Source organism: Mercenaria mercenaria, unplaced genomic scaffold (genome assembly GCF_021730395.1).
Source record: "Mercenaria mercenaria strain notata unplaced genomic scaffold, MADL_Memer_1 contig_2994, whole genome shotgun sequence".
Lineage (NCBI taxonomy): Eukaryota > Metazoa > Mollusca > Bivalvia > Venerida > Veneridae > Mercenaria > Mercenaria mercenaria.
The window spans coordinates 1-16,325 of NW_026461091.1; the positions used below are offsets into that span (position 1 = coordinate 1).

Below are 16,325 nucleotides of genomic sequence, written 5' to 3' on the forward strand. Positions count from 1 at the left end.
GATCTAATCCTCAGAACATAGCGTCACTAACCTGCATGGACCCAACAAGGATACCAGCGGTGAAGAAAGTGAAACTGGATCTATCCCAGTCTGCGAACTCTGATATGATTGCAGAAAATGTGAAAACATCTAACAAAAGCGAGACGGTGTAGTTCGTGTCAAGTTCACTACTGGACAGACTTGCAAAACTAATCTGCAAATCGTATGTTAAGGTTCATTCTATCGGGAAAATAGTGGGTCTAAATAATTTAGATTGGCGGGTTTGTTACTGGACAAAAGTCATAAAAAGTATACACCAATAGATTCGTCTTGGAACGAAGTATACGACTAGATAATCAGACTACGACTTCGACTCTTTCATAAGTCGTACGACGACGAATTTGATAACAAAATTGGTCATGTTTTTCCAAAATCAAGGGTTGCTTCAAAATACATGCGGAGTCCATTTAAAATGTATTAATAGACAGACAAGACATGTCTAGTTCCTGCCACCCTTTAAATTACCCAAACTTTTTCTAAAAGGCTGACAATTTACGATTGAAAATATACTTTAAAATGCTTCAGACGATTGTTTTCATTGTTTTGTTGACAAGACGGACTACTTTTTTGTTACTATAAATACTAATATTGCACGGTGAAAACGTGCCCGATTCCCGCCAAATATAATAAAGGATAGTTCCTCACGCCGTTTACCAGAAGGGAGAGTTCTTTATCCCGATTATCATTCTCGGCAGATTTTATAGATCCAGTAACACTATTCTAATAGTACAGTCAAAAAGTATTCGAAGAATAGTCAATTTTTTTTTTCAAAATATTCTACAACCTAAAATGAAATCTAGATTATCTGATTCATTGAACTATCCAACATTTTTTTTTAACGGTCTACTTAATATGATAAAAGCGTTATCGTTCCAAACTTTGTAAAAAAATTCTTACATCCATTACGTTTTTTAAATAATTTGACTACCTCAGGGGCGGATACAGTATTTGGTGTAAGAGGGGGCGTAAAATATCTGAAGACTAGAGCAAATAGGGGGGTCCGGGGGCATGATTACCCGGAAAACAATGAAAATAATGGATCCGTTTGGAGCATTCTGGGCGTTCTGGGGTACTTTATTTGTTATTGACAAAGGACAGGTTTTGTTACAAAATCAACATAAATAACATACTAATTATAGCCACGTCTTATGAATTGTCAGACTTATTCTTGCGCGAGTATCTCGGAATTTCTTAGCCCGTTTTTTTGAAGATTTTCATGGGTAGGGTTTACCTAGGACTAAAATAAAAAGTATTTTTCGGAGCTCATGCAAACTGTCAGATTTTAAATGTGCCAGCATAGCGAGCGAGAAAAAAATGCATTTTTTTCCAAAAAAAAAAAAAAAAAATAATAAATAAAAAAAATAAATAAATAAAAAATAAACAAGTAAGACAAATTACCTGTGTGATAGAAATAAAAATGCATTTTTATGTTTAACCCAGAACAGAAGACAAATTAAGTTTTCGAGTGTAGCAAGCGAGAAAAAATGTGCGTATTTTTCAGCCGGAACAAAAGATTAATTATAAGTGCGAGCGTAGCGAGCGAGTAAAATGCATATTTCATATTCTTCAGTCAGAATAAAAGACAAATTATGTACCCAAGCGTGGCGAGCGAGAAACATGTATATTTTGCAATTATTTTACCCAGAACATAAGACAAATGTACCTATGCTCCGGCGATTTTAGGGGCGGGAACGCCCCGGTGCGCCCCCCCCCCCCCCCCCCATCGACCTCCGCTATGAATCCACTAATGGTAATACTTCAGTCTGTACGCAGAATTGATTACTGTACAAAATTCATAACCATTTGAACTATTTATTCAAACCTGATGGAGTTTTATTGTACAAAAACGGCCGTCGTTTTGGAGTTTAAGTATGGCTGCATCTTAAGCCTGACAACAGAACAACTTCATAATCTCTGCCGACGTCGTTGATAAGCTTAAATGTTGTAAAACGTTGCTAGATACCTCTTTCGACATCGACCTTAAAGACCTTTATCATACTTAAGGGCAGGTCCGGATCTAGCCTGGGAATCCAGTCTGAAAATTTCTAACCATTTTCTACCTGCAAATTGACAATATCAGAAACTCGGATAAATGCCAATTAACATTAATTAGCACAATTTAAGTTGGATCTTTAATGTAAAGTAATCAATGACGACTGTTTTATTTTGCAGTATAACAAATTCATGCATGTTCACACAAATAAAAGTGTTATGTATATGAGCGAGACACATAGCTCCCAGCGTGAGTAGGAGTCAGGGTGTTCTCCCCCTGCAAAAGTTTGAAATATAGTTATGTAATGGCGGCATCTGATAGATTTTTTGGTCTGGATTTTGAGAAAATATGTTTAGTATACAGCAGCTTATGTGTATGACTGTGCTATTTACGATAAAAAGGATGAAAGGGACGACAAGTAAAGTAATCAATGATGACTGTTTTATTTTGCAGTATAACAAATTCATGCATGTTCACACAAATAAAAGTGTTACGTATATGAGCAAGACACAATTATGCATAGAAAGCTGTGCTACAAAAGGAAGCAAACTCTTCCTTTTATCGGTATAGTTTGACAATATCCCTTCACGGAGGTTGCAAAGCGAACTAGAATGATGTCGACAAAAATGTTTCATTCAATAATTTATAATAACGACGGGTCAATAATGTTATAAAGGAAAATATATAGAAGTTAAACAACTGAACACAAAACAAATGCGTATGTCTACATAATGTTTATGATGCTTAACAAGTTTTATTTGAAATGAAGAGAAGGAAACTACAATGTAGTTGTCATTCGTCGTTAAAGAAGGGCCACAACTCCAGAAAATATAATCGATCATAAAAGTCAGGGCAACATGTACATATTCATTGTATGCTTCTGGTGTATACCTAGTTTCAATTCAGTTGGATGGATCTGTTCGACTTAAGTTCACGAGTTCACGATGTGATGAATTAGTTCAAGATCAAATAGGGCAACAACTCCAGAAAAAAACAACAACAAGAATTTGTAACAGAGTTAGCAACGTCCCCTGTCTAAGGACATTTTCATCATACATACTGTATGCCAAGACAGCATCTTGGCATGAACAAAATAAAACAAGAGTGCCAGGATGTTAAATATATGCTCGTCAGGTAGATGATATGATAAAACATGTTCTGTACAAAACTATAAGTTTGGTAGACAGAAAGCCAAAACAATGACATATTCAATTCTAACAACCAGGATAAAAAGTTTCAAGAATAATCGTTTTATATAGAAGCAACAAAGGGAAGTAAGTTTTGATTTTTTAAGTCCACAAAAAGCTCCTTACCAGGAAGAGGTACCTTAAAACACACCTAAAATTTGAAAGTAACACAGAAAAATGGTCTTGATTTTTCCCTACGGTAAATTATAAAAAGTTATCATATATATACACATAGTTTATAGTGACAACAAAGAGAAGTTAATCTGAAAAATTCCACACAAAAGTACTTATCAGGTAGCCTTAGGTCAAAATACATCAAAAATTGGATGTAACATGCGTGTTGTACTACAGAAAAGTTGTCCCAATTTTCTCCTAGGGCTAATATTAATATTAACCCTTACCCTGCTGAATTTCTATAATGAACTTGTCCATTTTTCAATTTGGACAGTACCATTAACTGTTAAAAGGGATGCTAACCAAAAATATACTGATCGAATGGCGAACAGTGCTGATCATCATCAGACTGCATGGATATGCAGGCTGATCATGATCTACACTGGTTGCAGACAGAATAAATCATGTTCAGCATGATAAGGGTTAATAGAATAGAACTTTACAGTAATAGCTATTTATAGTAACAGCAAAGGATTAGGGGCCTGGTTCTTACTCATGACACACCATCTCATGATGATGAACATTTTTGCCATTGTACATCAAAATCCCTCCATGCATGAACAAGAAATGCTCCGGACAAAGTCATTTCTGTATCTGACCTTTGGCCTCTAAGTGTGACCTTCGAGCTAGGGGTCTTGGTCTTGGGCATCTCACCTCGTTTCATTATGGTGAACATTTATGCCAAGTTATCTAAAAGTCCTTTCATGGATGGCAGAGTTATTGACCAGACACCAAAAAGACTCTATTAACATTGACCTCTAAGTGTGACCTTGACCTTTGAACAAGGGTTTGGGTCTTGCGCATAAGACGTTGTCTCTTTATGGTGAACATTTATGCCCAGTAATTCAAAATCCCTTTATGTATGGCAATTATTGACCAGACAGAAACAGACCCTTTTAACCTTTGACATCTAAGTCTAACCTTGTCTTAGGAGCTAGTGGCCTGGGTCTAACAAACTTACATTGAAACATCCAGAAACATTTTCTATAAAACAAGTATGAAAGTCTTACACTTTTTCTACAAGACTATTTTATAAAGTTACAATTTTTATGTAGAACTATGCTCAGAGAAGTTGAAGATTAATCAAAGTCCACACATTTAACTTCCATATTCATAATATCATTAACAGTTGTGAGGCTAAAAAATATTTTGTAAATTAATAAAAAGCAAGTTCTTCATTCATGACAATTATTTCTTTTTCCCTAATTCTTGATATTTCTTCTCTGACTCCCCCAATGTATTTGGAAATAAGATTAAACCTTTTGTATTATCCCTGTAGCCATGTTACACTTTTTATGTAGAATTATGCTCACAAAATTGAAAAAGAAATGTTGTACTGGACACATATTTTCCAAAAGAGTACACCTTTCTTAACTTCCATATGCATTATGCAATTGTTAGATTTCGATGTATTTTGCAAATTATTCTTAGGCAGTTCTTCATACATGATGCATACTTTTCTTTCTCTCTAATACTTGATATTTCTATTTCTCTGATTCTGGAAATATGGTAGTACATTCTGCACATGTATGATCCATCAAATAGTTCAGTTTTTGTTGACCAGTGCTTTAAACAATTGTGGCCCTTCAGATGATCATCTGAAATGGAAAAATTTAGCCATTTTTACACTAGTATAAACTTTACATGTTTTATATGTTTATAAAAACACAAAATTTTAAAATGTAAAATCTTACAATTATAATATTATCAGTCTGACAGACATTATCAAGAAAATGTCACTAAGAAGTGAAAAAAAAAAAACAGTACCTTACACAAGTAATAAAGACTAAGAAATATAGCTTTGAATTCTAACAGATGCTATATATTTGTCTGTATGTCTTCATGCATCTCCATTTTCAAATAACACTATATATAGGCACATGATCACTTCATGTCCATAATGTAGACTAAATTTCTTATGAATTGTTTGAAACTGTGAGTAGGCATACACAATGTACAAGTGTATTTGTGATATTTTAAAGGACATCACTCAACAAAAAGTAACCTGAAATGAAGTCTTGCACTATGTGCATGCCTACTTCATGTTGATAACTTCATATCAACTTACTTTTGCTCTGTGACACAGTATGTATGAAAACTGTAGGAGGAGATGAAATATAATTCTTATAATATAAAAAGGGGCATAACACTCCAAATTTAGATTTTAGGCTAAAATAGATAAAAGCCTTTACAGTTAAGGTAAAAGTGTATTACAAGTTTCAAGGGTATTGGATAGAAAGTGGGGGGAGGAGCTGAGTACATAAAGAACAAAAGAAAAGAAACTGTAACTGTTTCATTTAATTCAAGATTCTAAAAGGACCATAACTTTAGAAAACTGTCATTAGATGTAAAAACCACTATAGTATGTGTATAATTCTGCTGCTTGGCCATGAAGTATACCATGATCCATATGAATATGAAGGAATCTGCAGAAAGAGAGTTTTAATGCAAAAGGATATAAGGAAGTTATGATATGACAATTTGAAAAAGAAAATGACATAATAACTGAAGAAACAAATAATCAAATTTGACAGTCCTGACAATATGTGCCTGTTCACTTCATGCTGATGTACCAAGTTTCATTTGAACTGATAAATAGTAATTACATAAAAGAATTTAATAAATGCAGCTCTAAACTATCCTGTACCTTTTGAAGTCTACTGTTCATAGTCTAGCCAAAGCTCCAGAACTGGCTGCATTGAGGGCTTTTTGTTCACCATATCATACTGTAACTAAAAAAAAAGCCCAACATGTACATTTATATATACATAATTTTTTCTTCAACAATAAACTGTGATTTCTCTATAAATTTCCATTGCTGACACTTCACATTAAAAACAATTTAAAAGTACAATGTACATAATTCTAAAATCAATTACTATAGTTTGTAAAATAACTGCTGATTCCCATATCTATTTTCAAAACACTTTTAAACACCTACCTGTATAAAATGGTATGTAAATTGGCAGTCTTCTTCTTGGCAATTTTAGCATTCATTGTCCCATTATTTCTTTGAATAAATTTATATCTTCATCTGAAATAAGTATAGTATAGTATAAAAAAAACTATGAGGAAACATACTGGTGGTTTTCAAAATAATGAAGTAAAGTGTGACATAGGGGTTGGAAATTCAAACCTATTTCTTTTGGTGGTCACCTATTTTTTATGATAGCAAATAATTCAAATTTCAAGGAAATAAACAACTTTGGGAAAGTGTTGAGAAATACCAATCAGATAATATTTTGAACAGCCTTCAGTCCATAAGTTCAGAGAATTTCCAGTAAGATGGGTGATAAATATTGCAGTGTTTTATGACAAGGAAATATGTATAACAATAAATTTTTTCAACATATATGAATAGGTGTTTGTGTATAGTTTGAGACTTATTTAATAAATGTTTGTGGACTTTGGTTTTTAAAATCACCCTTTCTGCACAAATCTGACATAAAAATAAAATTTTACCTAGAAAAGTTGTTGCTGAATGAAAAATAATTAACATATTATTATAAAACCTATTTTTTTTCTCACATTTTGCAGGTTTATAAACCACATTCCAAATTTCAAGAATGTCTGGTGATTGTCAACTCAAAATTGAATTATTTAAGAGATGCACAGGGGACACATACTAAAAATCAGTGTAATATTAATTAAATATTAGTTTTTCTGTTCAAAACAAGATTAATGGTGATCATCTTATTAAGACAAAAGTCTATTGAACAATTAGTTTATTCCACAAAATAACTACAAAACTGAAAATTTTCACAACACAAACATGAAAATTCAGCAGCATGTAATGCTTTAAATGAAAAATAAATGACTTTAAACACAATTAACACATTGAAATCATTTAGTTTACATGCACTGCTTATTCAGAGTAGAAAAATGACAAAATGCCATGCATGGTAAAATGGAATGGTAAAATTCATACATACTTTATAATGCTACTTATTTTAAGAAGATGCACAGGGGACAAATGGCAGCAAAATATATATTCATGGAATATGTTCATAGTAAGTAAAATTCTTTCAACTACACAATACTCGCTACTGAATATTTACATAATTATGTAGGTAAACTTTAATTAAAATTGATGCTTCCCCTTTTAAACCTGAAAATTGCCAACTTGAGAAAAATGCAAAAAATAAAATTTAAATTGTCCTGGGATTCTTATTTAATGCTTAATTTTCAAGTAATGCCTGCATTTAACTTGCACACTGCTAAGAATATAAAACTGCCACAACATATTACAGTATAAATGCTATGATAATTGATGAATGTCAAAAAAGTGTGCACAGGGGACATCACTTTGGCTTAATAGGTGAAGCTGAAAGCTGCTTTTGTATCCACTGTATCTTCCATTTAGAGGGAAATAAAGTAAAAACCCATTTTATTTAAAGAATACTTACAAGGGACATTTTGGGGTGTATAGACATATATGAAGATTCTGAGAAAGTTAATTTATAAAACAAAAAAATCATAAGGTGTCTTCAAAGCTGTAAGGATAAAGATCTTAGAAAAACATTAGGACTTTAGAAAAGTAATGGGGTTATGAAATTGTAGTGTTCAACTTTTAAATTTATCATTATTTTTTATGAAGGGGCTTCCATCACAAGACATGAACTATTGGTAAAATTAAGATGTAGTTAATGCAAAGAAGTATTTTGTTTTAAATGTGCAGAGTTTAGATTATATAAGAAAAGCCAAAGCTGTGACAATAAAGTTTGGTTTGAAAAAGTAAAACACTGTTGAAAACTAACCTTCATGCAAAATGTCACTTTTGGTGCAGAGAGGACAAAATTAGCTATATATTTTAACATAACTTTAAAAATGCTTGAGCCATTCATCTGAAATTGCACACATTTCTTGAATACATTGATTTGGAATGATTTGCCCCAAAATACATTCTTAAACTGAACTGAATTAAAGTAAGGTGAAAAAGAAGAAAAAGCTTCATTATTTTGAAAACCACCCATATAAGGAAATCAGCATTATATACGGAATCTTGACAAGTGTGGATTTAAAACTACTCATGTAGCTTCATTTCTTTATGCTGATTCTGTAGGTCTACAGCACAGTTGATTTATGAAGTTGAACAATTCATGCATGCCACGTAAAATAAATAATTATGATTCTATTTATTAATCACATCTTGCTGTAATATAGGCCTACTGTATGTTATTTCATTCCATTGTATAAATGTATACATTTGTTGATATTTTGGCGCATGATCATGCTTAATTCAGACCCTTGACCTTGTCAGCTATGCAGAGGTGTCGTCTTTTCTTTGGCTTTTTTACAGACATTGTTCTTTTTTTTTACGAAATTATTGTAGAATATATATATAGAATATTGACATTTACCTAGCTGTACTGTTGGTCGACATCATGTATTCCTGTTGAACAAGAAATGTCAATGTGAACGCCCAGCACAGGTTCAAAAAGTTTGCAAATGACATTGTTTCCATGATGCAGGTATTCGTTCATCTGAAATAAACACATGACGGATTATTTAAATGCACAGCAGACCTTGATTCTAACTAATGTTACTTTAGAAATATTGATGGTTTTTGCCGGATGATTCAGCACGTCCAATCAGACATGTTTTATGGCATAAATGCAGAGTCTATGTTCAAATTATGTCAATTCGAATGCAAAAAGTACATCAACGTTTTTCTCTTTGACAATGATCTATTCTGTCTATTCTGATCGATTCACTATCTATGAAACAATGCGTTAATTCTGCATCGACTCTATTTCAACATCTGAGAATGATTTGTTGTAGATCTACCAGTGGATCTAATGATAATCTATGGTGGCAGTGATACAAGCATGCATATGCTATGTTCTCCGCCCAAAAATAGACAAATTATTCACAGATCTTGAAATAGAGTCGACTGATTATCAACCTTACTTTGAACTCGTTGCAAAAATAATTAATTTATATAAATCTATATAACTTTGCACTTACCATTGTTCCTAGTCCCAGAACAACTCGACCTGTCAAAATATGTAAACACTAGGGAGGCCTTTTGACAGGACAATCATGTAAACTTCCGAAGGAAATAGTCCAAATTTATTCCTGTTACTTCCAGATGCGATATTATCGTGAATTATAATTATATGCATAATGTATCGCATATAGATTTAAGCATAAATTTAATGTTTGTGAATCCTGTGCTTTAACTGTTTTCACGTTAAGCGCCGAAAATTATGAAATCCATAAGACCATATGCTCAGCCTGATCACATTTCTACGCACTAACACATTTTTGTGTGAAAAAATATGCTGAAATTTACATTTTATTCTGTCAATTACTTTGTGACTGCAACCGTTTCTAAAAATAAAATTGACACATCTGACTTTTATGTGTATCGCCCTTGTAATGATATTATGGATTTTTGTCATAGATACGCATGTTTATCTCAAATTAGTTGTGAAATGATGATGTCTGCATGAAAAAAGAGAAAATGAAAATTATCTGAAATTATCAACTCTAAAAGGCACTTTCATCAAATTTATTTAAAAATTGATTGCTCGCAGGAAGTAGATATATATTATCTATGTACGTTTTGGTCACAATTTTAGGCAGAATAATGCTTGAATGTAGCAGCTGTCGATTTTGAAAAAATATGACCACCTAAAAATATTTTTTTCTGTCTTCTGTCCGGATTTTCGGGTACAAGTTGGCATTTGTTTTTCAAGATATATACTTCAAAGGAGAGCTAAATCATTTTCAATAGGCATTTCATTCATCAAATTATGTAATTCTTCAGTGAAAATTCGCAAAATGGTTGTAAAGACAAGCACTAAAATGTCGATATTTTGGCTATAGAATGTACCTTAACGCAAGCATGTTGGTTAAATTCTATTTAAATAAGATATATAAATTCTACAACTTGACCTTGAAACCCTTTTCCATCTCACATCTTGGAAACTCAAATGTTATTCCGCTTCTTCGTTCAATTTGTAAAGCATCCCATTTGCTACATCAGCAAATTACTATAACTATCACAACATCACAACCGCTGTCTTACGGTGTCGTGTGGCGACTGAAGAAAGTTTCTCCTTACTTGAATTAGGTGTTGTTGTATTTTCATTGGGATCTCATGCAGTGCATTCGTTTTACTAGGAAGCAGGTTCTGAGGGCTTGAGGTGTGTTTGCATAGTTCATTAATGCTCATGAACAGACGCAATTAATTTAAGACTGCTATTATATTGCTTGCTTCTGTTCTGTGCTTTCAAATGAATTTTTCACTGTAATGCGTTTAGTAATTTGTGTTTCGAAGCCATATAAGAACTGTAATGATTCACGTATACCCCAGTGTATACTGTATGACTACACATGTATATTTATTACCATTATTCTCCAGTATATATGCTACCCCAGCTCGTAACAAATCCAAACCAACTGTTTTCCAAAACCAAGATAAAAAGACATGTCTTCATATTGTCAATATATACATACACTAGCGTATAAGTCATATTGTCAATATATACATGTACTACCGTATACCCCAGTGTAAACTCCCGCTCGCTATAATAAAGACACCCAATCCCCTGTTTGACAAAAATAGTATTATTCTTTTTTCTCTTATAATGAATACATACATGTACTACTGCATCCCCAGCCCACCAAAAAAAAAAAAAAAAAAAAAAAAAAAACATGAAGAAAGGATGGATATCCAACAGGGAATGAAAACGCAGCCTCTCCAAAAGTAAACCCAGCAAGCGGACGCGCACACGACCAACACACACACAAAGTAAACACAAAAGAACAAAACGAACAAATAAAGTAATACAGTAGGGCACCGCCTGCAAAACTACAACTGGGGAACTTAAACCGCTTTATAGTGCACCTAACCTCACTCTAACCCCCACCAAGTATAAATACCCCTTTCCTAATAAATGCACCTTTCCTCAGATATTAACCACAATTAAAAAATCATGAAAAGTGTTCATTTATATCAGAGTAGTTTTTTTTAATTATTTTATTTTAGCGGTTTGCATTTCATGGCAAGGTTTTATTCTGGCGGTTGATTTGATTTGTGCCAATTTAAGACACGGTCATTTCAAATTACTGCAAACACGTCCTTGAAGATATCGCCTAACTTACATAAAAATATAAACATACATTTAACTTGCACGCTTCAGTTGTCTACCTATCCTACGACTAACCGGGAAAACAGTTAGATGTGCGAGTAAAATGAATTAGGTGATAATGAAATGCTCTAATTAACAGCTAAGAATAGAAATATTTATAAACGAACACCATGTCTGCAAAAATGCTTGTTTAGTTTTAATGTATTATATTTCCTTTTTCATGTTTCTTAATTATTGAAATTCTCCATGCAATTAAATATGCATTATATTTGCAGTCATGCGAGAGAAACGTTGTCAGTGGAATGATATTATACAAGAATCACGCTGTATAGTAAACATCGATGTTGTTCCATTATATAAAGGTCCATAATTCTTTATTTTTTTATCTTAAAATCAGACTAAACAGCTTTCTAAATAGACGTTATGCGTAATTAAAATTAATGACTAGAAAAGTACTACTTTTAATATTGCACATGGACTGTTACAGTTAGAGCCATAAAGGGAGGTAATAAAACAATAGAATCAATAAAACATTCTTGTGTATTCAGCAATATTCAAACCTGCGACAAATGTTAAAGAAGTATTTATCGGAAATAAGACTTAACAAGAAGTTAATGTATCTTATGTTCATAACGGAAAATGTGGCAGCAACATGTTATACAAAGTGGTTATGTGCCTTTAATATTTTAGGTATTTTTGTCTGTTGCTACTTAATTTTACACACTAAAAAGATCTCACATCAAATAACGCCTTTCTGAGATTTTGACCCTAAGGATTTAAAGTGGTCAAATACGTGGCGTAATTTTGGTAACAAGAGCAAATATAGGACGACAGCTTTATACTTGATGTAGACACTAGATTTATTTTGTATATTTTTTAAAGTGTGGACCAAGTAGCAAATTTGCTATTTTGTGATACTGTTTTGTTTTAGTATCACTTATTTATACACGGGTATCTTATTTCTATTGATCGCATAATCTTTCAAAAATAAAGCACAATGATTATATACAGTGGGCAAAAGAATATCTTTTTAAAACGTTTCAATTTCATCATAATAATAACAGTTTATTTTTTAGTTGTCCTCCTGCTCCTAAACATAAAACTGTTGAACTTAATGTTGTATTTAACTTTCGCAAAGTTATACGGTTAAGGAAAACACAGACATGCGCGTTTGAACTAATCACATTAAGCAAGCAGTTTTATGAGTGTGTAGTCAACGAGAACGTTCATAGATAAGCATTCCGAAATGTCCACCACATACTATTTCCTATGGCCAATGCATCGTTATACATATCTAATCAGCTGAACTCCATCTGCATTAAATCATTTTATTACATTAGAAACGACATACATTAACATCCGCATGTGGAATTTTCCTGGCCGCTACTCTGAAATGACAGAAACTTAGTTTATACATTTTCTTTTTTAAAAATGTCTAGACTATTAATACTTCTGAAATGGTTTTCGCTTTATTCAAAAGAAAGTAATCGATCGACTTAATCTGCCTAATAAATGACATAGTCTTCACTTGCACCAAATTAATACAATTAAGTGTTGCATTCCTCCATTTCGCTAATAGTTTCAAGTAATTCTTCATATTCATTGTCATGGTTGGAATCGTCTTGTATCTTAAAGTGTTTCTTGATTTGAAAGTGACTGACTTGTCAAAAGTTTGTTTTATTTGGAATGTGATTTCAGTTTTATGACCTATTTTTTATTCGGTGAACTAATTAAGCCGTTTTTTGAGTAACTGTATTTTGGACGAGTATTTGTTCTTGGTGCAGAACTTGACTTCAGTCGGATGATTGTGTTCATTTAATTAATACCTTCGGAGAAAAAGGCTTGGCAAGATATATAATATTGTTCTTTTAACTTGTTAGGAGAAGGCTATGTTTCCTTTTTCACTTGGGACTTTCCATTTGCAACGGATAAACAGTGTCTGCATGATACTTAAATATATAAAAGTGTTTGATGAGTTGGCGGAGATCTCAAGATTATCTTCTTATTATGAAAGTTATTTGTATTAAATACTTTCTTTGAAAACGATGAATATCATGTAAGTGTGTGTTTATGTTTACAGTCGTCAATATTTGCATGTTATCTCCATGTAAACAGCAGTAAACTTAAACGAAATAAATGTTTTCGTATTATCTCCGATAAATTATAAATCATTTAGGATTGACAGACATGCGCAAATCAATATGGTATTTTGAGCCTTTAGATAAGAAAGACATTTAGCTGACAACGTTGGTATTTATGGTTTCAAGATGACACATTTCAGTAGGCAAATATTCTTTTTTTTATTTTTGTGACTTCTTTCTTTTTCAAATTTTGCAGTTGTAAAAGTTAATTATTTTCTTTCGAATCAGTGATAGGTTAGAATATAGGAAACGTGTTTTGTTATGTAAATTTTATAATTACGATGTTACTCCGTCAAGTAAATAGTTTTGTTACGCGTTCCTTTCCAGTAAGTCTCAGCAGTGAAAAGCAGACGAGCCTACATTTGCTGCAAATAACTAACATAATTAACCGGAGTTTACAAGGTAAGTCTATTAAACGTCATTCTTTCAGACTCCAAGACCACTTTATATAAACCTCAATGCATTATAATTTTTTAACTGCATAAATTTTATCGAAATTCTTGTACATAAGCCAAAAGTTTAGCATGATTATGCATCGATAAATGTTTATGCAGTTTGAAATTATTATACGTTGAAAATAATACAGCTAGTTACCTATAATCATGATTACATTTGAAATTTTACTTTAGAAATCATGATGCCTATATATTTTTGCTGTCGTAACAATATCAGGGTTATTTACGAATGCATGTGGGACAAGCCATTGTCATAAATATAGTCAGCAAGTTAAGTTCAATGTTTATGAAAATTTGTAGTACAGAATAATCTAGATTCAATGTTTATTTCTAAATTTTAATGAAACAGTGTATTGTTTGTCGTTTCAACAGCTATGAAAAACAAAATTATAATGAGCGTTGTAAGCCTAATCATTTCAACTGAATGATTACAATAACGGTATTCGACGTTATTTGCCAACAGCTATTTTAGTATGAAACAAAGCTAACTTTTTCAATTTTGTTAATGTTTTGGTGTTGCCTGTATGCAGGTAAAACTATGATCTAGTGTATATCAAACACAAGGGGTCGAAAATAATTGTTTCGCAATGCGTCAAGTACCAAACGAAACTATATGCTATAAATATGCCGAATCTCATGTACTAGTATCTCTTTTATGAACAACGAGTTGGAAATTTTATTGCGTCCTGAATAAAGGCAATAGTGATAAACATATTTTTTCAATCTACGCCTTCGTATTTGTTTTTGACAGGCACGTTCTTTTATTGAAAGAATAGTAAATGTTACAATATCAACCTTAACTACTTTTGTAAAGACTGGCGAATGAGAATTACTTGGAGTCATTACGGCATCTGATTTTACATTTTTTCTTTGAGTGCATTAATTTTACGAAACATTATGAACTTGGACCAGTCGCAATTCTGTATTTTATGCACTGTATGGCAACTACAACTGTAGACGTGTGTTTGGATTTGTTAAATATGGCCGCTCGAATAAAAGAACAATGGAACTTCATGTAAATTCTTGAAGATATTTACTATGCCTAGCTATATTTCGTTATCAAACTGTGTTTAGTTATCGCGGCAATGTCTAAAGAAGTAATCGCCGGACTGATATGGCGATCGAAATCATAGATATATCTTATTAATTCATGGACATTGTCCAGTTTTCGGTCAGATGTTTCAAAAAATTCATTTTTATTATTATAAATTGAAATATTTGGACTAAATGGATGTAAATATACTTTATGATAATCTCTAGTGTGCATAAACTGTGATATGTACAACATACCTAAGGTTCGAAAGGACACAAAACATATTGTGTAGTAAAACATGAATGTAACGGTTTGGATAACAAGTATATACCGGTTTGGATGACTTAATCTCATCCATGTTTGCGGTTTGGATTAACACTTTTAACTGCTAATTTTGAAATACTGTTTGTTTCTAAGCAATGTTTTCATATTTTACAATGGTACATGTTCAAATATATCTTCCAGAATACCAAGCATGGTCATCAAGCATTTATTTTAGATTATTTTAAATATATATTCTTATAAAAATAGGGATATATACTTTAAAGAAATATTCTCATATGTTGATCAGTATCAGTACTGTTACTGTTAACAATTTTGAAATCACAAATTTTTGAAATGAGTGTACACATATCCTTGCAGATGACCATGAAAAAAATGTGTTAAAACTGAGTAAATGATCAATGCATGCTGAAGACTGCTTCAGTTCGGTACACATTGACGCACACCACACAAGTAATATATGCGTTAGCACTTGCCCAAATGAACAACCTCGTGGAAGCCATGCTCCATAATTTGCCGGAAATACGTTAAGTGACAGGTTTATTATATAGTGTTTAATAAACACACGACTTGTACACTTTATCACCTTTCTGTATGTACTTACAAGTTTATACCCTAGTTGTGATTTGTTTTGTCAATGGCAGTTCCTAGGCGACGACCAAATGTTTGTTTGTTTCTTTCTTCTACTTTACAAAACTAATACATTATAGTATGTCTTTATATTTTGAGGATATTTTAAATAATGTACACATTCATACATACACTGCTGTAGGGTTCAGTTTGAAGACGTTTTGATCTTTTGGTCTAAAACACCAAAGGGAGAGGAATGGCCACGAAAAGCAGTGGTCAACACCAATCTTCGTTGGAAATTCAAATGCACATGTCTACATAAGAAAGGCTGCAAGTGCATGAATACATAATA

At 32.4% G+C, this 16,325-nt stretch overlaps 1 long non-coding RNA gene across 1 annotated transcript; it reads right to left on the reverse strand.

The window, feature by feature from the left end:
• Nucleotides 1–4,614: 4,614 nt before the first annotated feature.
• LOC128552649 (uncharacterized) lies at nucleotides 4,615–8,876 on the reverse strand. Its single transcript, XR_008369136.1, has 4 exons — nucleotides 8,754–8,876; nucleotides 6,335–6,427; nucleotides 6,041–6,125; nucleotides 4,615–4,991 (listed from the first exon to the last, which is right to left on the reverse strand). It is a non-coding gene; the product is annotated as an uncharacterized LOC128552649 (long non-coding RNA).
• Between the last annotated feature and the right edge of the window lie 7,449 nt (nucleotides 8,877–16,325).